The 25,458-nt window shown below is 42.0% G+C and overlaps 1 protein-coding gene across 2 annotated transcripts in view; it reads right to left on the reverse strand.

Annotated features, from left to right (window-relative positions):
- Positions 1-25,458, reverse strand: part of SLAIN2 (SLAIN motif family member 2) — a 54,940-nt gene that overhangs the window by 28,375 nt on the left and 1,107 nt on the right. The gene's annotated exons all lie outside the window — the stretch shown is intronic.

The raw sequence follows: 25,458 nt of genomic DNA on the forward strand, positions 1-25,458 counted from the left end.
ATACTCACACACATGTACACGTACACACACACATGGAGACATACACACACACACATGGAGACATACACACACACACACGGAGACATACACACACACACATGTACACATACACACACGTATACACACAGGTATACATACACATAATGTATACACACACACATGTATACACACACATGTATACACACACATGTATACACACACATGTATACACACACACACATGTATACACACACACACACATGTATACACACACACACACACACACACACACGTGTATACACACACACACACACACATGTGTATACACACACATGTGTACACACACACACATGTGTACACACACACACACATGTGTACACACACACACACATGTGTACACACACACACACATGTGTACACACACACACACATGTGTACACACACACACACATGTGTACACACACACACATGTGTACACACACACATGTGTACACACACACACACACACGTGTACACACACACGTGTACACACACACACACACGTGTACACACACACACGTGTACACACACACACACACATGTATATACACACACACACACATGTATACACACATACACATGTATACACACATACACATATACACATGTATACACACACACACAATGTATACACACAAACATGTATACACACACACAAACATGTATACACGTGTATACACACACATGTGTATAAACACACACAATATATACACACACAATATATACACACACACAATGTATACACACACGTGTATACACACACACACATGTGTATACACACACACATACGTGTATACACACACACACACATGTGTATACACACACACGTGTATACACACACACACACATGTATACACACACACACGTATACACACACACACATACAATGTATACACACAAACATGTATACACACACACAAACATGTATACACACACATGTGTATAAACACACACGTATACACACACACAATATATACACACACAATATATACACACACACAATGTATACACACACGTGTATACACACACACACATGTGTATACACACACACATACGTGTATACACACACACATGTGTATACACACACACACGTGTATACACACACACACACACATGTATACACACACACACACACACACACACACATGTATACACACAAACATGTATACACACACACACCCCAGCACCACCACATCAGCACACCGGTATGCCCCCCCAGCACACTGGCATTCTCGCCTCCCCACCATTCCCAGCCCCCATCAACACCATCAGCACCCACACATCGCCACCTTTGCACCTCCCCCATCGGCACACCCACATCCGCACCCTCACATCAGCACCAAACCCTCCCAAATCAGCACACCAATACAATCACCATCAGTACAGCCACAGCAGCACTACCACCGCACATGGGCCGCGTGGACCACTCCCCACCCAAATGCCACACCTACACCACAAACATCCCGGGCAACGCCGGGGCTCTCAGCTAGTGTATTTGTAAAGCCTCAAAAAAGCTTTAACACTCACTTCAATTAACTATGCCATTGCCATTCTTTAGCTGCATATTGCACCCAACAAGCTTAAACCCAACTTGCTTGTTTGATGGTCAGTTCTATAGATTTTTTGGCATTTTCTTTTTCAGCCACTGTATTTAAATTACTATCACAGTAAGCTACTTCTGATGCAAGCTTATATGATGTAAGGATTTGTGCTCATCTTGTGGAAGACAAGAAATATAGTCATGACTGAATTTACCACACCTCTAGGCGCAATCCACAAACCACAGCTTAAAAACATAAATAAAACTTTGCTACCCGTTCAAACTACTTTACCTTCAACATAAACAAAAAAGGATTGGCACAAAACAGCAAAGTCCCAAAAAGAAGCACCATCAGCTCACCAGTTGAATGAAAAGGTAAAAAATGTTTATTGAACTACATAAAAAACAAAAAAGCAGACATAACAGAACAGGAAAAAGCTCCCACGCGTTTCAGGCTCTAAAAGCCCTTACCTTCAAACCTGTTCTACGTGTATATGGTAGTCACAACCACTTCACTTTTTAATATACTACAAGAATCTACCAAACTTGAGGAAACCGAGACCAACAAGTTTATGCACAGAGCACTAGTGACATGTTATCTGTATCTGTGTAATATAAACAGATCTATGCTGCACACCACAAAATACATTGATATAGTCACTGGTGCTCCTGATTCAGAGAATCCCTGTCAATATTCCAGAATCAGAAAACAAAGTTTAAATCGGGACACTGCGGATTTTGCAAAAACGAATTTATTGAGCTTCATTTCTGACGTTTCGGCTGATGCAACGGCCTTTTTCAAGGGATGCCGGCATCGGCCCAAACGTCGGAAATATGGCTCAATAAATTCGTATTTGCAAAATCTGTAGTGCCCCGATTTAAACATTGCTAATCTGTATCTATGTAACCATGTACACTAGAGCACTTGCCCATGCTAATTGCATTAAAGTGAAGTGCAATTTTATATAAATGCGATACAGATACTTACGTTTTGATATAATCTCTATATTAAATACAGTATATCAAACTATATTACAATGCTCCCATTCATAAAAATGTTTCCTCTCCAGACCCTTGAAAAACTAGTAGAATAGCAGCGATGTACACAGGGCTTTATTAGCATTCAATTTACAGGGATGGCCACAGAGGTAAAATTAATCCTTATCTAAAGATATTAAATTATGTGGTATTAAGAAAAGCAATTAAATACTGCACAAGCAGGAATACGTATAATATTCACCATAGAAAAATATTTTCAAACAGGAAGTAACCAGCAGCCTCTTCCCAGGTAAGTGTCTGGGGAACCAAGGGCTCCCTGGAGCGGAGATTAATGTGGCACACCCCAACCACCCGGCCAATGGGAATTGCTCCTTTGTCTATTGCAAGTGGTCTGTGTTATGTGTCGTTCCGTTATCTGAACGGATTATCCGACGTGGATCAACATTGGAGTCGCAATCCGACGGCAGTTTGTGGAACAGATTCCGTCAGATAACCGTGGACCACCTGTATTTTCATAAGGGGTAGCTCCCCGTTCTGCATGAGGAAAAAAACTCTACACAACTTTCTAATCAAACAAATGTGTCTGTACAACAAATACTGTAGGGAAGAAAGCATGTTAAAAAAAGGCAAAATGCTTTAGTGTGAAGAGAAACAATGAAGCATTGAAGTAGAAACCCACTGGCTGCATTTTTTTATTAATCCAAATGTTCACTGTGAATCTTGGGCGCAACAAAAGTATGATTGCCTAGAATTTACTTTGGCAAAATATGATTTTTGCAACTGGCAGTATTGGAGGGGGAGGGGAGGAGGGGAAACAAACAAAAACAAAAAAAACCACAACGTTGCTCTTATTCCTAGCCGCAGTTTAAGAGGAGACTAATATTTATATTTATTTAAGAATATGTGATGTGTGTATAAGCTCTCCCAGGCAGGAATTTCCTTTTATAGTGTCTGAATTTATGTTTGCTGCACCTACTGTATTAAAATTCCCCTTATTGTCTCATTTGCAAAGCGCTACATACATTCTTGGCACTATACAGTATAAATAAAAAATATACATATGTGTCACGAATAGCACACCGGTGTGAGCACGTGACTTGTGTATGTGACAAGGGTTAATACACAGCCATCTAGCCGACACAATATCCCCTGCAGGGCTCCAATAATTTGTTATATCTCCCCTCAATCTTTCACAAAATATAACCTTAAATCTCTTCCACCACCAAAAATAATTATGAAATTCTACTTTTAGTCTCTTTGGTCCCGGTTTACCAAGAAAAATATGTAATGAACACAAATCTATTGTAGCAAAAATGCGTCTGAAAATGCAGTTACGCTCTTCAAAATCTTGCAAAGTTAAAATTAGAGCCCAAAGCAGTCCTAATTCAATTTATAATATGTTCTTGTATAGCGCTGCTAGTTTTACGTAGCGCTTTACAAATTTTAGATTTAATATACAGAAGTATTAGTGCTTAGTTTACAGATTTTTTTTTATACAAGAAACACAGTAGAATATATGCACACTGCTTCATAAAATATCAGGGTAAAAACAGAGAACCAAAGAGGTTTTTGAAGTTTGGAAAATGAGAATTCACGTTTTGTTGGCATTAAACACCACACGTTACCTCTTGTTAAATCCTAAATTAATCTCAAATGCATGTTTTTTTTAATCCTAAATCCCCTTGTATTTAGAACAGAATGAACCCACCTTCTGGCTTGGGGAGAGAAAATAGTTTCTTTTGAATTAAAAAATGCCCGATTATAGAAACTAAATTTTATCCCCATAGCTCCTAAAATATTGTGACCAATATCAATGCGTTTGGCTGATCGAAATGTACATTTACATATCTATTTTGACACGTCCATGTACAAATGGATAACTCACACATGTAATTTAACTAGTCCACCATCTTTGGACTCGAAACAGTTGAACGTGCCAGCTAGAAATATGTACTTTATTCATGTGCATCACATCAGGTCACAGATATCTTTTATTTTTTAGCACAGACCTTAAACTGACTGGTTGTTAGTCACCTTTTTACACTACTTACAAGGGGGAGATATCAGGGGAATGCAACGTCCCCTTTGACAACACCCAGGTCCTCTGGTAGTTAGTTCTGGGTACGGTCACCAGACCTCCATAATATACACACATTTTAGTGTGCAATCAATGACAACCAACGTTAATCTCTGGTGCTCTTCTTATTGCCCATCAAAAGAATACGAAATAAAGAGTTGTGCATCTAGGGTTTTAATCACACTACAATCCCAGAGCAAGTCACCCTAAGATAAACGCACCTTTAGACAAAACAGAAAAACAGGCCCGGGGTCCTGACCCCAATAAAAACAATATATGTATTTTTAAGCTGTAACTTGCAACTGAAGTAAACCTGTTTGTGCCAAAGTGGTCGAATACTGCATATAGATATGACATATCGTTAGTGTGTGTGTTCACGCTCAATGGCTGGTGTGTCTGGGCTGCTTAATACCAGGGCGGGCACAGCAAGCTGTCCCCCAGAACGTCACTTCAAAACATGAATAAAGATAACTCCTTGGATTTCTTTAGGGTTTTCACATTTGGTGTTAGGACCTGAAAGGTGGTCATGCCATGACATAGCTGCAGGTTTACAATGTTTTGGCTAAAGAGTTTAATTAAAATGACCCATACTTATGAGAAGACCAACAGAAGTTTAACTATATACTTTGTCATTTGGATGTGGCATTGGGGCCTTTTGTTGTATACATTTGGTCACACCCAGTAGAACTCTTTTTGACAAATTGTTTTTTAAATCTATATATTGTTGGGTTCAGAGCTTACATGGATAGTACGTTTGATTTCTTTATTGTTAAACAAATGTGTAATTACCAAGATATAATTGTACTTTAGCAACATTCAGTGCATTACAGCTTCATGTCCTAAAGAGTATGTCTAGCTGTGTTTGTTATTCACAAAACCCCTTAACACACAGTCAGTCTATTATATTGCTGGCATAAACCACCCATATCATACACCAAGCTATGTGGTTCTATAAATAATTTAAGCCGTTTATGGCAAGAGAAAAGCAATGGATTGCAAGTCGTCTTAACTAGCAAGTAAAAGGAAACCTCTGGGTTCAGGCAAATTAGTCATTTTTAGTCATGCAACTAAAGCAATAAGCTAGCAGAATGAAAACACACACACACACACACACGCACACACACTTTGTAGCTACTACCAACTTCACATTGCATAGTCCGGAACCACTCACACTACGACCCAAAAGCCTTTTGTGAATAGGTTTACTGGCTTAGCATTTCTTTAACCCATGCTGCGCTAAGCTTCATAATACGGCAGGCATATGCTTATAGGGGTCCATGTTAAAAATTGGGAAGCATAAAGTGAAAGCTCATTTGCATGTCATTACCCAGAATCCCTGGCTACAGTGGAAACTTTGTATACAGAGTTTATGGGGAAAGGCAGGTTTGTGGACTTCGAGATGTGATCACACTTATAAGTGGTATTTTTATTGGATATATTAGCATTAGAAGCATTGCATACACTGCAAATTAGTTTAAATAAAATTAGCTAAGGAAAGCTCAAGTATTAAACAGATTAAAACAATCAGCATATCAATGTTAGCGCTCCAGCTTTTACCCCAAGAGCCATAAAGCAAATTGGACCTATTACTGTTGAATAAACTCAGAGGAAAACTGGAAGTGACAAACCAGCCTGAGTAATGGGAGTCAGATTTCCATTCCTCACCGAGCTATATAAAAATAGATCAGTTTGGCTCAAATACCCTTGTGCAACTGTGACCCTCTAAATAAAACAATGCACCCATAACAAAAAAAAAAAAAAAGGAGCATGTACAGTATAGCCATGACCGTTATTTTTGTAAAAGTTGTAATTGTTCACCACAGCTAAAAGTCACTTAAAAACAGGCCAATGTATGAGGCACTGCTGCTTTAAACAGGTATAAATCCAAGAATGATAAATAATGCTCACATATTTGGAACTGGAGGGGAAAAAAAAAAAGTGGTGACTGATCAGTAAACATGCTATGGCGACTGCCATGGGGGCTCCTATACACGTGTTACATTTGTTTTAGATGCCTCTGTATAATGCCTACTCATGTATAGTTTTCTAACAATAATCACCCAATTTATGAAGTTTGATACTGGACACATTTTAAAACACAAACAAGCTGTCCATTTTTAATGGCAACAGTATTCACAAAATGAAAATCAAATAGAACTGAATTTGTACAGAAAGCAGTTACGCCAGGTGATGGGAGAAACTATTCATTACTACTGTATTATTCAGACATAAGCCCTACCTCAAGTTGCAGTCCTACTTAGCAACTTGCAATAAATTGACCTTTGCTGCAAAGGTATATGGAAGATCACAGGATATATACTACATACTGCTATTGTTTGTGGCTATAAAGGGGCACATCTATATAAAACAGAGCAAAGAATGCTGCAATAAGGTTGGTATATACACTATTTTGTAAGAACACAGACCATTCCCATTGCTTTTTCATTTAATTTGTCCTCACAATTTAACTATGATCAAAACTAAAATGGGGGAAATGTCTTCGTTAAAGTGCAACAAGTATCCAAATCCCAGATCTTATGCAAAGTTAAATAAAATAAAGAGAGGGGAAATGTCTTCGTTAAAGTGCAACAAGTATCCAAATCCCAGATCTTATGCAAAGTTAAATAAAATAAAGAGAATCCAAATAAATATATATTTTTTAAAAACAAGATTTATATAGGCAATAAGAAAAAATAAATAAAAAGTCTTGTTCCTCTGAGCCGGCTCTAGTTTCTTGAGCATACATGTCGTATGAACTGCCTACATTACAACCAACTAAAAATATCACACAGATAGTATATGCAGAGTTTCCCAAGGCTTTTTGTCAAGTATCCTTTACAGAAACCTACTGAAAGCGACAAATCCGGAATTGATTTGATCAGTTCAGGTATCCATGAAAAGAAATCATAGAGCATGACCGCTCTTCTAAATAAAGCGCGGTGGAAAGCTGGGCTCTGTCTGTTCTAATCTCTCTCCGTATTCTGCAGTGTGCGCCTGAAGGATTTCCCAACCGAAGTTTGTGATATATGCATGATAAACTATTGAGTAACCCCCCCAAAGCAAAATCGTTCCCCTTCTCGGTCATTGGATATGGCAACACAACTTCGGGATGTTATTCATTTTTGCAAGTTTTAAAAATATATATATATATTTTATTATTTGTATGATATACACTTAGAATTGAAAGGTGACAAACACAGAACACTTAAACTCTAGAAGGTGCCTCTATTTCAGAGACAAGGCGCTGTTTTACTGAATAATTGTCAAACTGTATTAAACAACACTTGGTTTTAATATGTTTGAAATTAATTAACTACCCAGATAATCGGTCTTCCCTCAACTAGTCTCAAAGCATGACGCACAATATACTGTACCATGTATATTGCCAATGCCTTCTTGTCATCTTCCACTTTTTTTAATTTGTACGTGTAAAGCGTCGTCACTGAACATTTTCACATAATATAGGAAACGTGGAATTGTGTCTGTTAAAATCACTAGATGCTTATCCGTCTCATGCATTCTTGTGTTCTTACAGTTAGCCTTTGGTACTATGACCTTACATTTGGGAAGCAAAACTTTCAATGTTACGACAAAACACTATACTAATTTAACTAAAAAGCAGAATGATGATTGGCAACACGATAAGCAGTATGACAATTAAATCATTTAAAAACAGCAACCGTCCCGTGAGAGAGTTTAAACAAAATAAATACATTTGTAAGTATATGAACCGAAATTGAAATCATGCCCATTTTGTTAAGTCTAGGGAATTACCTATTTTATGGCTTAATGTAATTATTTTTGTTTTGTTTTCAACATTTGTTCAAATTAAAACCGGCAATAATTATGTTGGACAAATACATTTGTTGCATGACAAACGATGGGAAATGAGGAAGCATGAAAAGGATCCATAAACGCAATTTACAAAAAACTATTATAAAAATGACAGGTCTTAAATTTTATAATGGATTAAAAAATATTTTACCAGGAAAAATTGTGACCGTTCATTCCCGTATATCCGAGATATAGTACAGAACATAAAAAAAACCCGACATTTCTATAAACAGGAGGTATTTTTAAAATACAATTATAATAGTAACGCATCAATCTGCACCACTAAAATATTTAATCACTTGACTTAGACTTGTAACACCGGCTTGGAAGTAACCACACCAATTGTGGAATGTATTGCAGGAAACGTCAGCAATCAAGAACTCACGACTGAGCAGGAATAATATAGTAATCAGGAAATTACTTTTCATACTAGATTACATTATCCCTCTACATTAAAGTGGTGTGTAGTTTAAGCGCTGCCGAAGTTGGTTTGTCATCAAATAACCAACTAACGACTAATAACGCAATGCCTTATTTCTAGGCCGATCATTGTAAAGAGTTCATAAAATAAGAGGGTTTCATTGCAGATGTGCAAACTGAGCCACAGAAAATCTATAGCTGTTTCAAGCAAAAAAGTATTACATTTGCCATTAAATGTAAGCTCTCCGGTATTTAATAAGCAGTCAAGTATTTTAATTCCGGTTTCAAGGTATGATATATATATATATTTTTTTTAAAACTTTTAAAAGTCAATATGCCATAGCAAAATTATCGAGTCGAACATGGGAGTATTGGAGTACAAAAACTAAATAAAAAGTGGAATTTTGCAGTCTATACGAAATAGTGCAAAAACTAAAAAGCCAAGATAAAAGGACACTGAATTTAATAAAATGTCAGCAATCAGATTTTCCCTCTTTCCAATAAGCTCCATGCTGCTCTTCAAAGGCCTTCTTCATTTACTGCACTGCTGGCCCTGGGTTTCGAAATACATGCCACCGATTTGGGGGGTAAGAATACAAGGCATTTGTTTTTACTGTATGTCGATTTGAACCTGTAGTAGGAGTGAAGGGCCTTCAATGTTTGCATTACCCTCTTGCTAGTACCATATAAGGGCAAGAAGAGATCAGGATAGAGATATGACCCGTTAATGTGATATAAGTGGACATTTTTGCCAAACTACCAGAGATTAGGCTAAAAACAAAGCCTTGCTCAGCAGCACACAGCGCACACATACATATTGAAAGGCCAATTAGACTGGTAGCTTGACTTACATCCAAGGAAACTGAATAATCCATGCATCTCATCAAAATACCAATATCCTCTACCAATGTCTACAGAACAGACATGACAGGCTTCATTGCTACAGTCTTCTAATATTGGAACAAGCTATTTTGTCATGGAAATAAGATTAGTTTGTAGGACCATTGAAAGCAGTCAACCAAATGTTTTAACAGTTATCTATAAATCAAATATTTACTAGAAGCACAAAAAACCCACAGAATATACAAATCCATGTTGTTTTCATTAGGAATGATCAAAACAATGTAGCATGGGGGTGCGTGAGCTCGGCTAGTACCCTGTTCGCCGCATGAGGGAACCAAGTGATTGCGCAGCATGCGCAGGCCCCTAGAAAATGGGCTGTCCTCAGCATGCCTGCCATGACCATGGTAGGAAGACTTTAACTTTAGCTGCAGGGTTAGAGAATTGGTGCAGTTGTAAGATCACATAGGGCCCCTGCATAAGAGCTCAGCAGGCAGAAAGGGCAGAAGCACATAGCCAACCACTTCAGAGCCAGCAGTTTGTAATAGATCTTGAACGGTCTCAGTGAGACTGCAGCTTTAACAATGTACGTTAAAGCTCCCAAATTGTCGGCTGACCGTAAAGTTAAAGCCTGATCAGATTCATTTAGTTTGCAGTACAAAAATCAGCGGTGGTAGGATAGACAGGAATTTAACTGTCGCAGGTTTAATCTTTCATATGGGATTTCAGCAATAGTATTGTATGTCTATTTATAAGCGCCAAAAGTGTACTCGGCGCTTCACAAAGAATACAGTACAGGGAATTATAATAATACATTAAGCGCAGTAAAATCAGACAATAGGAAAGGAAATCTCTGCCCCGAAGAGCTTACAATTTAAGTGGTATAATGGGAGACAGATAGCAGGTGAGAGATTAAGTGCAGTAAATGACAGTGCTTGGCCACAACGGTTGGTAGGAGTGACTGTGGGTGTGGGACAATAGCCATGAGTGCAGGATATTGGGATGCTTGATTTGTGAGGCGAGTTTTAAGGTTAGTCAGTATTAAATCAGACGGTCAACACCATTTACAGGGGAAGAGATGGCAGGGAGGCGTGGGTGAGAGAAGGTGTGTATGTTTGGGTTCAGGCTTAGGGGAGACCCCGAGCAGCAGGAAGGAGTAGATAGAGGGTGTGAATAGAGGATGTATGGGTGCTTTTTATTGAGGGGTAAAGAAGTTGTTGGGAGAGGTATATAAGTAATGGTGCAGTGTATGGGCACATGCATAGGTGGAGGGGAGGAGAGATAAATAAATGTGGATAGAAGGGGAGCAGTGAATAAGTGCAGTTTCATTCACTGCTCCATGCAGGCCGGCACAACTGTGGCAGGCGGAGGATTAATTCTTGCCTGGTTGGGCTGTGTGCAGGAATTGGTGCAGTGTTTGCTCCTCCCACCCCTACGATTGTCCTGGCTGAAGCGGGGATGGTTTCCGATGTTGGCTCGAGTGGGCTGGGCTCAGTGTGTTTGAGTGCCTGGGATCCATCTCCCAACAGACAACAAGTAAGCTTAGCGGCCAGTGCCTAGCTTTAGGTTAAGGATGCTTAGTCAGCAGTCCATTGGCATTAATGTAGTGCCATCTGCGCGGGTGATTATCGTTTGACTTGGTTAATATTCCTTCAGGTAGGGTTTGGAAGTTTTCAGCAGGTATGGTGGTCCGGGGCTAGTTTAAGGGGGTTGAATAGCCTCGTTGGTGTTGGCTGTGGTAACCTTGCCAGACAGGGCTCAGTTACAGTAATGGCTGGTGGCGGCATGATTGGCGTGGGCAGGGCTCTGTGATTTGAGTACCTCAGGCCCATCTCTCGGCTGACGTGGGGTCAGCTGAACGGCTGTGACTTGATGGTTCCAGCTAATGGGCTATGATTTAAGAGTCATTGGCCTTACCTGTTTGTGGAGCACTCTGACAGGGTTAGTTAGCACCTCCACTTTTGCTGTATATGAATAAAAGCCACAGCCATTGTACCTCCAGTGTGTATGCTTTATTTGCGGGATGTGTGCGGAGCAACATCGGAGGCTCTGAAGTCAAGCAAATGGACACTGTTTTTTTACATTTTGTTCTTCCTACAGTATGTGCGACAGCCTATAGAAACCAATAGCAGATCATTTATCACCCCCTTGCCTAAGCAAAACAGTAAACTTCTGTATTAGGGCCGTTCTATACTGTTTGCGGCCGTGCGCGCGCATGTGCGAACATGCGTGCATGTGCTGCATGCTGTGATTGAAGTGTGTGTGTGTGTGTGTGTGTGTGTGTGTGTGTGTGTGTGTGTGTGTAGAGATTGTGAATTATGTATTAATATTTTTTAAATAAAAAAAAAGTTGTAATAAAAATATTTTTTATTTATTTAACTTAGACACACAGACACACAGGCGCGAAATCATTCTCCCTTGTCGGTCCGCTCCAAGCTCCCTGCCGTGCGCGCAGCATCATTATAGAATGGCCGACTCACCTCAGCCAACTAAAACTGCACTATAGAACCAGCCTTAGATGAGTTTAGTAGTAAACATGTTAAGGTAGCAATCTGCACTACTCTATTGTATACATATTTGTTTTGTGAATCTATCCTTTAACAATCGTTTCACTGGTTTTTTTAAATTGTAGTCTGCAGAGCTTTCAAAACCTAAAGGTGTCTTCAATACTTTAGAAACCTCAGGTCTAGAACTCTATTCATTCATGTTGATCAATTACAAAACAGCGTCACAAACTACAACAAATCGGCACTTCTCTGAACCCAATTTCACTATGGAACTTTTTCAAGTTATTCTTACAGTTGGCTTTTCATAGTGTAGCACTCAAGATCTCGTTAGGCCTTTCTAAACTGAGCTATGGCTCACAAAGCTCATTTAATTTAAAAACAATAGAGATGCATCTCCACTCCCTTGGGAAAACAGAAAAAAAACATCTATTGGAAATGTTTTGCATCTCTAAAACAATAGTTAAAGCTCTTCAAAGGAAATAATTGTATAACACTGAAGAGATTTCTAGGCTGAACACATCTTAGCTGAAATTGGTCTCTTAACTCTAACCCTGCAAGGTGACTTGGGAGTAGCAATCATGGGGTTGCAACTGGCCTCCAGTGATGAGATGGACGAGATCCCGCATGAAAACAAGCAGTGTTACACAATGTTTCCCTACAGTGCCAACCCCCCGGGCTTGCATAATGTTATGGGGAGACACTTTGGAACTAAACCACACTATTTTCAGCCTCTAGTTCCAGAAACCTTTAACTTTGAATTTGCAGGCAAACAGAAAAATATAATTTAGATGACTAGTGGCTATACAATAAGAAGTTGTGCCGTCATACCCCAATGACAGTCACAGCCTCTGTAACGATTATGTTCACCACAAACCTGGACCGGACCACGGGGCTGAGGTGGGGATAGATATACACCGACCTTAGACCACGAAGCCGGATCCAGGTTGCGAATTCCGTGGTCAAACATTGCCGGGTCAGGACTGGAGAAGGCAGGATAATCCGTGGACAAGCTGGGGTCAGGATTAGAGAAGACTGGGTAAACGACATCCATGCTGGAGTTCGGCAACAGGACACTTGAGCGAAGGTGCTTCGACGTAGAAAGGAACAGGAACAGGGGATCCAGTGCTTCAGCACAAAACAGCACTACCTAGCCGGGTACAGCTGTGAGTAGTGGAGGCCACTGGAAGCAAGAGATTGCAGCAGGTAACAGGAACAACGATGCAGGCCTCTGCAGGAGGGATATGCAGGAGTAACCGCGGCGGAGTCTGCCAGTAACTAGGAGCAATGACAAGAAGGCCAAGGCAGGCCAAACAGAGGTGCTGTGGAAAGCACAGTTACTAGAAAGTCTATGTTCAGCAACTTCCTGGTGGGCGGGGCAGGAGTTAAATAGAACAGGCAGCCAGTGAGGCAGAGCTGCATAGGAGGCAGCAAGAAGCAGGCTGCAGTCTAATTGCAGAAACAAGGGGGGAGTCGTCTAGAAGCTGCAAGGCTCTGTAAGGAAAATGTTTCAGCAAAACCCAGGAGCGGATTCCTTACAGCCTCCTATTGTCCCAGAAGAATGAGCCTGCCCCGGAAATACTGATTTACTAAGAGTGACAAAATAAGCACCCAACCTTAAAAAAAATAAAAAATTAAAAAAAAAAAGAAGAGAAGGGTGTAGGGGAAGAGGGTGCGCCTTTAAATTATGAGACTCCTAAATGTTGCCATAAGGGGAAAAAAAAAAAGCTGTATGTGCTGTGCACGCGCATAGTAAGTGAAACTTCTTTGACTTTTGTCGCAGAAATTGACTTATAACGCGCGTGCTCGGCACACATGTGTCAGTCAGTGTATGTGTCAGTCAGTGAGTATGTATGTGCGTGTGTGTCAGTCAGTGTGTGCGCGTGTGTCAGTCAGCGTGTGTGCGCGTGTGTCAGTCAGTCGGTGTGTGCGCGTGTGTCAGTCAGTGTGTGTGTGCGCGTGTGTCAGTCAGTGTGTGTGTGCGCGTGTGTCAGTCAGTGTGTGTGTGCGTGAGTCAGTGTGTGAGTGTGTGAGTGTGAGTCAGTGTGTGAGTGTGAGTCAGTGTGTGAGTGTGTCAGTCAGTTTGTGTGTGTGTCAGTCAGTGTCAGTCAGTCAGTGTGTGTGTGTGTGTGTGTAAGTCAGTGTGTGTCTCTCTCTCTGTGTTGTGTGAATGTCTCTCTGTGTTGTGCCCCCCACCCCTCCTCCTCCCCCCCTCCCACTACCCCAGGCGGAGCTGCGGACTCCCAGCCCCCCCCCCCGCGACACGTGGTCCCGTTACCCCCCTCCTCCCGCCTCTCACTACCCCAGGCGGAGCTGCGGACACGGAGCTGCGGACTCCCAGCCCCCCCCCAGCGACACGTGGTCCCGTTACCCCCCTCCTCCCGACTCCCACTACCCCCCTCCTCCCGACTCCCACTACCCCAGGCTGATCTTCGGACACGGAGCTGCGGACTCCCAGCCCCCCCCGGCGACACGTGGTCCCGTTACCCCCCTTCTCCGTTACCAAAGCAGGAGTGACAGGGCAGGGGGTGGAGCCTCGGCCTCAGCTATCCCACCACGGAGCAGCGTACTCCACGGCGGGCAGCACCACAGAGCCCGTGCCGGATGAGGGGAATTAAATACCCCTTAACACACCTTACGTGACAGCCGCCGCCGCATGTCAGCAGGAAAGCGGAGGTAGGGAGGAGAGAGGCTGCGCGGCATGGCAGCGGCCGTTAGGAGCGGCTATCGCCGCCGCATATGTCACGGTGTGTGGGGGGTGTGGGGCTCGGGGGAGGGGGGGTGTGGGGCTCGGGGGGGGGGTGATTAGGAGCGGTGCCGGCGGCTATCGCCGCCGCATCTGATTTGTGGAGCGGGTGTGATGTCAGTGTTGGGGTCGGGCTGAGCCAGAACACAGCCCGGCCTCAACTGCCAGCACTGACGTCACATCCGTTTCATTTCTGTCTCCACAATTTTTTTTTGCCCCATCACGAATGAGGTGCCACTAAGGAAGTTTCACTTCAAAAATAAAATTGTTGAATTATACAAGGACTAGAGACATTATTCAAAAAGAAATACCTTTAGAAGTATAAAATGCTTACATTCATCGTATACAGCAGGTTTACATAACAATAGGTATTTGAGCACTAAATCAAGGTCTATCAGATTTCTGTACAATTATACACTACCCCGAATGTAAATCTGATCTATTACTCTGAATGGAACTTTTAAATACGGAGGAAAGAAGAAAAAATATATATAAATATTGTACTATAGGAGCTCATCTATAATTAGTCACAACACATTCACCAAAACAGTGCAATGGATACACTTCAGGAACACGACAATAATATCTTAATTATGTTCGTTAAAAACATGGATAACCTCATTCCACAAAGAAATGAAAACAAATGTTGGACATGGAAACAAACTTGCAGCCCTAGAAGTGGTAGATTTTGCCAACAGTAATGAGGTTATTTTCAGATCACTCTGCTATTGTTGCTTGTGTTATGTTGCTAGCTCTATATTAGAGCAATCTTTACCGATAAGCCATTCATGAGCTAATGTAACCACAGCATTTGACACAGTGACAAAATACACCATTAAATTAAAAATGCTGAGCTATAAAATTATGTGAAAGCATTTCATATGTTACTCAGCTATACAGGCATGCCCCGCTTTAAGGACACTCACTTTAAGTACACTCGCGAGTAAGTACATAGCGCCCAATAGGCAAACGGCAGCTCACGCATGCGCCCGTCAGCACATCCTGTACAGCAATACCGTCTCCCTACCTGTACCGAAGCTGTGCGCAAGCGGGGAGACTATAGAGCCTGTTACACATGCCTTATTTACATCAGTTATGCACGTATAGGACGATTGCAGTACAGTACATGCATCGATAAGTGGAAAAAGGTAGTGCTTCACTTTAAGTACATTTTCGCTTTACATACATGCTCCGGTCCCATTGCGTACGTTAATGCGGGGTATGCCTGTAATGTATACGCTAATCTAAAAAGCTTTGTTAATTTGCTTTTATGTAATGCTCTTTAAGGATCATTTACAGTAGCTATAAACAGTGGAACAGGGTTGACACCTATGTTTATAGATAAATCATTTCCTTTAAATTCAATGTATGTAAAAACAAAAAAAAGGGGGGGGGGGCAATAATGGTTCACAAATATCTGCTAGAGCTCATCACATACCTGAAGTCCATTCTGAGAAGCGACTAAACAGGTCTGCATAAACATAACTTTACAGATTGGGGAAGAAAAAAAAAAAAAAAAAAAAAAAAGAGACTAGCAAATATATAAAGTGAAAATCAATGTTCTATGTAGGTTAACCAACAGCTTTTATTGAAATATAGATATAAAACAAATCGATGCTGGCTGTTTCACCCAGAGGCGGAACTAGGGATGGCCAAGTGGGGCAGCTGCCCAGTGCGCGCCAAATAGCATTTATTGTAGGAGTCATTGGGGCATATTCTCAAAGTTCCAAGATTAACGTTCCTTGCAATCTGACTGAAGCCCCATTCACTTCATTCGAGCTTCCGGGTCAGCTCAGAAAGCATGGAACGGCGGTCTTGGAGCTTTGAGAATATGCCGATTGAATTTCAAACATCAGTTGGGGGAGGGGAGAAATGCAGTTGGTGAAACTGCCCCAAGGTGCAAAAATACCTGGTTGCACCTATTACAATTATGAAACATACACACAAAGCTAGGACTGTTTTACATTGCTTGCACATTCATCTTGATAATTTGCTTGATTTGTGATAGTGGCCAAGGCACTTTTAGTGCAACAGAAGCATGAAACCAATAACAAATCAACGAACATCTAGAGATTTGCCCAATGTGTTCTTAATGTGTCACTGGATTTCAGCCATGTACCGCCTAATTCATAACTTTTCCCTTACAAATACCTGGGGTCGGTCAAACAATACTCTGGCAAACATGATGCAACAACCCAAATGTATTCTTATGCCATCAAGAACATATGCCAAAAACGGCAAGTTGCTTACTCAGTATCCCATTACTAGCACTTAGCACACAATGTGCTGCTGCTCTATGCTTACAAGAGAAAAAGTGATTCATCTTTGACAAATGAACAACAGGCCAATAAACTATTTTTGAATGTATGCAATCTGTAAACGAGACAACTAGATTCATAATGAAAAAGGCACTTCAAACAAACTCAAAATAATTCTCAAAGGCTATATGTAAATAGAAATTGCAGAAAGTATTACGTATTTTAATCAACCGGGCACACCAGAGGTTAATCTTAAATTGCAATTTTTTTTTAAACAAGAATTGTTTTTGTCGGTCACACCACTGACCAAGCCTAGTTTTATAGGACGGAGGTTCTCAGGTCAAAACCTGGGTTTCAGCAAACCCGGCGTCACAGCTCTTCTCTGACCACAGAAATAAACGAAACCCCTCTTTTTTTGTATCTTGAAAGAGACTCCTTAAGGGGATCTGCAAATATACAGGAACAATGGGACTTGCAGCACTCACAATTAGAAGATTGGCAAATCTGCTAGCAAAAATAAAGAATGTATTAGGTAGAGCAATGTAATACAGGGGAAAAATGAAAAAAAAAAAAAGGTTTTGGGTTAAGCCTTAAGTCTGTTTTTTGTACCCGACGAAAGCTAAGGGTATCCTTATAGTGCCGGCGATGTCAGGCTGCGGTCGCTGGAAATACCAAATTTAGATGACTTCCAGCGATCGCGACCAAGCCGTCGCGCTGTGCTTACTATAAGCGTACGCGACGGCGGCAATGCACTTGTTTTGACGCAACATCGCGTCGCTGTCACGTTAAGCGCAGCCTAAGGCGGAGTCCCCGGTGGTCACGGCAGCGCGTGCTACCCACCACAGCACAGCCCTCTATGGGGCAGGCCCCAGTGGGTGTGTGTGAGCGCGCAAAGCCCTGTGACACATACGTTGGCAGGGAAGACGAGAATTTTGTCTTCCCGTATCGTGGTCATGCGCAGCCAATGGCAGGGCAGATAGGCCCTGTCATGGCCGTGCCCTCCCCCCGCGATCTCCCCTACAGACCACCGCTTGAGGCTGTAGTCTCTACACGTGCCGCCAGTGCAGCAGGGAGGACTGGGGCCGTAGCCCAACACCGAATCATTGTGAGAGATAGATATATTTGCTAGTAGCTTTGACAATCTTACGTAACGCTGCAAGTTCCCCTTGTTCCTGTATATGTATGGATTTATTTATATAGCGCCATTAGTGTACATAGCGCTTAGCGTATGTCTGGATGGCCTCACGGACAACGAACTAGTACCACTCCTGTATATGTCTGGATGGGCTCACGGACCACTATCCAACCTGTACTAGTACCGCTCCTGCATATGTCTGGATGGACTTGTGGACCACCATCCCACCTGCACTAGCACCACTCCTAGATTTAGCCAGTAGGCGAGTGCCCACCAGACCCTATTTCTTCAGGGATCTGTAAACACTAGAGGAGGTGGCTAAATAGATATTCCAAAAGGTTTGTAAGTTTATTAAATGTGAAATATCATGAGCCCAACAGCAAAGCGCAAGAACAAATAGATATTTGTAACAGTTAGACTACCCGAATAAAATTATGCCAAACACTTCATGATTAGGAGAGGCAAAGGACAGGTATCTGTTTTCTCACACAAAACAATAAGTAGCATTGGCACAAGTGGTATCCATGCGTGCATATTAATTATACAAACGTGACAGTGAAGGTGGAATCATTCTAAGTATTATAGAAATAATTATGGGACATTTTATATATTCTGGCAACTTTGTGTTTAAAAGAAACCTGTTTTTTCCTTAAAATCGTCAAAATGTCATCAAGAGATTGACAAAAGGGGTGGGAAAGGACACACCCAAAATTGGGTTTTCGGTGTGTTTCAATTAACAAGGTTTTAGAATATAAACCCTGCATCTGGGATTATGAATTAGAATTTAACCAATGCGTGCTGTGTCAACAAGAGACATGAATTTTCATATTCCAATCATTGACCTTTTGAAGCAAGCAGATATTGTTACGGTATAGGGAATACGGTTTATCTTTTTATTTTAAGAAAATGTCTGCATTTTATACTGTATGTTCCTGTAATAATCTTTCCTGTAACCTAAGCAGTGTATTACCTTTGTAGCTTAAAACTAAACTTTAATAGGCATCTCTTTGGGCTCTAATTGAACTTGCACGTTTTGTAGAATAATTTAAGTTTTGACACATTTTGCTACAACAGGTGTGCGTTAAGTGCATATTTTTCTAAATAAACAGGGGCTAGACTTGCTGTAAATTAATATTTGATAATTCTTTGGGTGGTGGCGGAAGCGATTTAAGAAATATTATGACGGATTTGATGGTAGATATTACTCATTTGAGGTACCTTGCGTTGGTGAAAGTCGAGTCAGCTACTTAGCTGTGTGTATTATCCCTTGTCGCATATACAAGTCATGCGCTCACAGCCGTTCGAGACACTATATTTACTGCAAATAAGAAATGTCTATTTAGGCCCTTTTCAAGTAGGCATATCAGGTTAAAACAATTGGTGTTCATAAAGGAAAGGGGAGGGTTAAGAGCATTCCCTCTTGCAGAGCTACACATGCTAACAGAGGCCCTGCTTGCCCAGCACTAAAGATCCTGCCACTGCCAGTCATGTTAAATATGGCCTGTCCAAAGCCTTGACAGGTCAGGAATGAAACTGTTTTGACCTAAACTAATTGTCCAGACTACAGCTTGAGGCGTTTGCAAAAACCTGTTTTAGTGGTTCATCAGAGCAGCTGCCTGTGCCCTTGTAATCTAAAATGACAAATAAGATCTCTTGCATTTGTAAGCTGCATTTCAAGCTGTCGTTTTAATATGTGCATCAATACAATCTACACACTGACAACTGACACTGACAAGTCATTAGCTAAGTTGCTGATCGATCCATTCTCCTGTAATCGATAGCTGAAGATTCGGCTCTGTGTTCACTAGATGCATCTTCTGCTGCACTGACAGTAAAAGCTCTGTGAGGAAGATCATGTGACCAGGCAGGCACTAGATTTAATTGGTTCACTGCTAGAGGGGGCATGGCTCAAAAAGGCGATGCTGTTTCAGAAGGGGAAGTGACTTTGTAAATGGTTGCTATAGGAACAAAAATGCTTGTTACATTAGAATACATTAAAAATGTCTTACATTTTTTTTAATGCTAAAAGTACAGAACTGACTTAAAAAAAACAAAACAAAACAAAAAACAAACAAAAAACATGTAGGATATTGCTTGAACTGCAGCTTTAAGGTACTTGGATTGCCTCTTTAAATTAAAGAACCCCTTTATGCAAGCTTGTGAATCTCCAGCACCGAGTTAAGCCGAGTCCATAGAAGGACAGGCCGCGCTGAGCCGTCCGGACGCTCCGCGCTGAGCCCCTGCATCCTCAATGAGGATGCCTTGAGAGGGGGCTCACGCGAGCGTCCGCAGGCGCTGGATTTTTCAGCCGACAGCCAAGCTGTTTTTCAGCGCACTGTCGGCTGAAAACATCCAATCAGCGCGGAGTAGCGTCAACGCCACGGCGCCGTGACGTCGGTGCGTCGCGGGTGATTGGCCCAGCAACGTCACTGCCCCGCCTCCCTCCGCCTCCGATCCTCACCCCTCTATGGCCCCAGCCTTAGGCTGCGCTTATAGTGCCGGCTACGAATGATGTCACCAGTTTCCGAAAGTTGTAATTTGAGTTTGAGACGTCTCTTGCTACAAGGGGAGTGACATCAGGCAAGGGGGAAGGCAGAGGGGTGGAGACAAGAGCAAGGGGGAAGGCAGAGGGGTGGAGACAAGAGCAAGGGGGAAGGCAGAGGGGTGGAGACAAGAGCAAGGGGGAAGGCAGAGGGGTGGAGACAAGAGCAAGGGGGAAGACTGAAACAGAGAGGAGTTGTAATTTCTGTTTGTATGCTGAATTTACTTACGGAAGAATGTACTATTTTAAAGTTGTTAATATAGTACACACACACACACACACACACACACACACACACACACTTTATAGCCTGTCACATGGTGAGAATGTCGCTGTAAAAATCAAATTCTACAGACTAGAGATTTAGGCTGCGCTTATAGTGCCGGCAACGAGACGTCACAGCAAAACAAATGTATTACCACCGCGTGCGCTTATAGTAAGCGACGCAAATTCTTTAAGCCGGTCAAGTTTGATTTTTCAGAGGCTGTCGCCACATGTGACAGCCTCGGAACCAATCAAATACCTGCTCGCCCGCGACATCGCCGGAAAGCGAAATACAACTTTTGCTAGCGGCAACGGGTGACGTCGCGCGCACTATAAGTGCGGCCTTAGGTTGCTCCGTCGCGCCTACTATAAGCGCATGCAACGGATTCAATGCATTTGTTTTGAGGCAACGTCGCCATCACTATAAGCACAAGTTCTCAGTAAAGCTACAGTGAGGGAAGACAAGTCAACCTTTATGCACTCTTATCACACTGCAAATACCAACAATTAGACTATATTATGCCTTGAAGAACTTGTCTAAAAAGAGAAGGAAATCTTTAAGTTACATCCTCAAAGAAAAGGTGATTTGAAAGACAGCAAGAGTAAAGATACTTCGTATCCTGTCACACTACTCCAGCGGTGCGCAAACTGGGGTAGGGGGGGGAGAATTTCTAGGGTGGCGTAGCGGTTACAGAGGCCCGGCACTCTTCCCCACGGCATTTAAATGAAATGCTGGGGGAGGCGTGAGGCCTCTATAACTCACTACCTGCTGCAAGCTGGGAGTTCAGCGTCGCGATGGCAACACGGTGTCAAATGACGCGATGGGGTAACGTGACGCTGAGCCATTGGGAGAGGGGGCATGAACGCTGCGGCTCCCGGGAAGGGGGCCGCAGCTGAAGTTTGCATACCCCTGCTCTACTCCAAGCTTTTTCCCGGTCTCTGAAGTCACTTTCCTTGAAATTGCACCGATGGGCCAACAAAAATAAAAATTTGCTTTTTTAGGCAATTTGACCAAACAAACAATTAAATTGAATCTTACGTGTACGTTAGTAATATACTTGTGCAGAGTTTGACATGATTTATATCTTGCCCCACTGGCAATGTTTCTTGGTCTATCACGCTCTAAAAACATCCCATCCACGTCATATTTTGTATGGGACCCTTCTGCAAATTCTATTTTTACACATAGGATCAAATACATAAGATAGTTGTGCCAGGGTGAAGACCCGTAGAACATTAGAGTAGACATGTGATAACAGCATCAACTAAAGCTCTCTGTATAAAAATCACACATACATATATACACACATACATATATATATATACATAGTCCAATATAACAGGTCAACAAAAGTTAACCAACTATCAGTGCAACTAGCATCTAAAGCCGCGATTATAGTGGGCGCGGGCATGACGTCACGCGCAAAACATGCACTAGGTTGGAGTCATGGTCGGCCAGTTGTGCGCTTGAGCGGACGTGCCTTCATTGGGCGAACCGCTCACGTGACGCATCAGCGAGCAGCCAAATCAAATTTGTTTGTCTCGCCAAGCAGTTAAGCGCAGCGCATGCGCTTGCTCACGCTGGCCACACACATTTAAAGCAGTATCTTACATGTGTTTTTTTTTAATAAATCAGGTGTGACTAGGAGAAAAAAAACTTGTAGCAATATATATATATATATATATATATATTATTGTATTGTATTGTATGTCTTTATTTATATAGCGCCATTAATGTACATAGCGCTTCACAGTAGTAATACACGTGGTAATCGAATAAATAACAGATAATATAAATAACAGATCATGGGAATAAGTGCTTTAGACAAACATAACATTAAGGAAGAGGAGTCCCTGCCCCGAGGAGCTTACAATCTAATTGGTAGGTAGGGAGAACGTACAGAGACAGTAGGAGGGAGTTCTGGTAAGTGCGTCTGCAGGGGGCCAAGCTTTATGTATCATGTGTTCAGAATGTTCACAGTGCTATTCATATGCTTCTTTAAGCAAGTGTGTCTTAAGGTGGGTCTTAAAGGTGGATAGAGAGGGTTCTAGTCGGGTACTGAGGGGAAGGGCATTCCAGAGGTGTGGGGCAGTCAGTGAAAAAGGTTTAAGGCGGGAGAGGGCTTTAGATAAAAAGGGGGTAGAAAGAAGACATCCTTGAGCAGAACGCAAGAGTCGGGGTGGTGCATAGCGAGAAATTAGGGCTGAGATGTAAGGAGGGGCAGAAGAGTGTAAAGCTTTAAAAGTGAGGAGAAGAATGGAGTATGAGATGCGGGATTTGATCGGAAGCCAGGAGAGGGATTTCAGGAGGGGAGATGCGGAGACAGATCTAGGAAAGAGTAGAGTGATTCTGGCAGCAGCATTTAGGATAGATTGTAGGGGAGACAGGTGAGAGGCAGGAAGGCCGGACAGCAGGAGGTTACAGTAATCAAGACGGGAGAGAATGAGGGCCTGAGTCAGAGTTTTAGCAGTCGAGCAACAGAGGAAAGGGCGTATCTTTGTTATATTGGGGAGGAAAAAGCGACAGGTTTTAGAAATGTTTTGAATGTGAGGGGCGAATTTGAGAGAGGAGTCGAGTGTGACCCCTAGGCAGCGTCCTTGGGCTACTTGGTGAATGATCGTAGTTCCAACAGTAATGTGGAAGGAGGTAGTAGGGCCAGGTTTGGGAGGAAGTATGAGGAGCTCTGTTTTAGCCATGTTAAGTTTAAGGCGACGGAGGGCCATCCAGGATGATATAGCAGAGAGACATTCAGAAACTTTGGTCTGTATAGCAGGTGTAAGGTCAGGTGTTGAAAAGTATATTTGTGTGTCGTCAGCATAGAAGTGATATTTAAACCCAAAAGATGTTATTAGGTCACCTAGAGAGAGTGTGTACAGAGAAAAGAGAAGAGGTCCCAGGACAGAGCCCTGGGGTACCCCCACAGAGAGATCAATAGAGGAGGAGGAGGTGTTAGCAGAAGAGACACTAAAAGTACGATGGGAGAGGTAGGATGAGATCCAGGATAGAGCTTTGTTCCGAATACCAAGAGTATGGAGAATGTGAAGGAGAAGAGGGTGGTCCACGGTGTCAAATGCTGCAGAGAGGTCGAGTAATATATACACACACACACGCGCTCATCTGCATGTCTGCAACCCCGCCTTTCCCCATTATCACCCAGCACACAGCACTTCCACTGCAGCAAGGGATTCTGGGAAATGACATACAAATGAGTATATATATATATATATATATATATATATATATATATATATATATATATATATATAAAATACATTTTTTTATGTATTCTTATGTAACAAGCATTTTTGTTCCTATAGCAACCATTTACAAAGTCACATCCCCTTCTGAAACAGCATCATCTTTTTTAGCCCTGTCCTCTCTCTATCAGTGAACCAATTGAATCTAGTGCCTGCCTGGTCACATGATCTTCCTCACATAACTTTGGCTGTCAGTGCAGCAGAAGAGGACCCAAGATGCATTTAGTGAACCACAACCGAATCTTCAGCGATCGATTACAGGAGAATGGATCTGCAACTTATCTAATCTCGTCAGTGTGTAGATTGTATTGATGCACATATTGGAAAAATATATTTTAAACAACAGCTTCAAATGCCGCTTTAACTTATGAAACATGTCACTTTCTTGAGTTCACTTTTGTCCATGGCAGGCTTCTCCTGTAAGACACTATAGCCCCAAAGGAAATCGAGTCCAGGACTGCCCAATCTAACGTCTTCCGAGTGTCATTTCTCATGAACAGACAGTTTCCTTCATTCCCAGCAGTACTACATAATCAAGTCTGACCTTGCTTACCCCCGAGAAAAATGGACCGTGGTGGTTGGGATATTTTATTGAGCTATTGTGCCCGAAACTCATGGATTTCAAGCACTCCGCATGATTTTTCTTCATATGCGACAGCAAATCAACTCTATATCAAAATGACTACCCAAAAGCTGGCATTAAAAACAAAAAACACAAAAGATTTTGCATCGAGGTACTTTGCAACTATGTGTGCCAGTGTCAGCTTGCATCTTGGAGAAGGAAGGAATATCAATATGCCAACCAGACATTGTACACGGGAAGTGGCAAGTTCAGTGTCACTGGCAACAATTAAAACCTGCCTCACCTGAGCGTATGGCAACATCTCTAGCTATTAAAATACTCTTTGGTTTCATCGTCCTGTGCAGAAATATGAAAGCTATATGGAAATGATAATGTTGGAGATGTCTGATCCTTTCACTGACAACTTTTGACCAGTGACAGTGTCTCAGTGAGAAGGCGTA

This window comes from Ascaphus truei, chromosome 1 (genome assembly GCF_040206685.1).
Source record: "Ascaphus truei isolate aAscTru1 chromosome 1, aAscTru1.hap1, whole genome shotgun sequence".
NCBI classification, from domain to species: domain Eukaryota; kingdom Metazoa; phylum Chordata; class Amphibia; order Anura; family Ascaphidae; genus Ascaphus; species Ascaphus truei.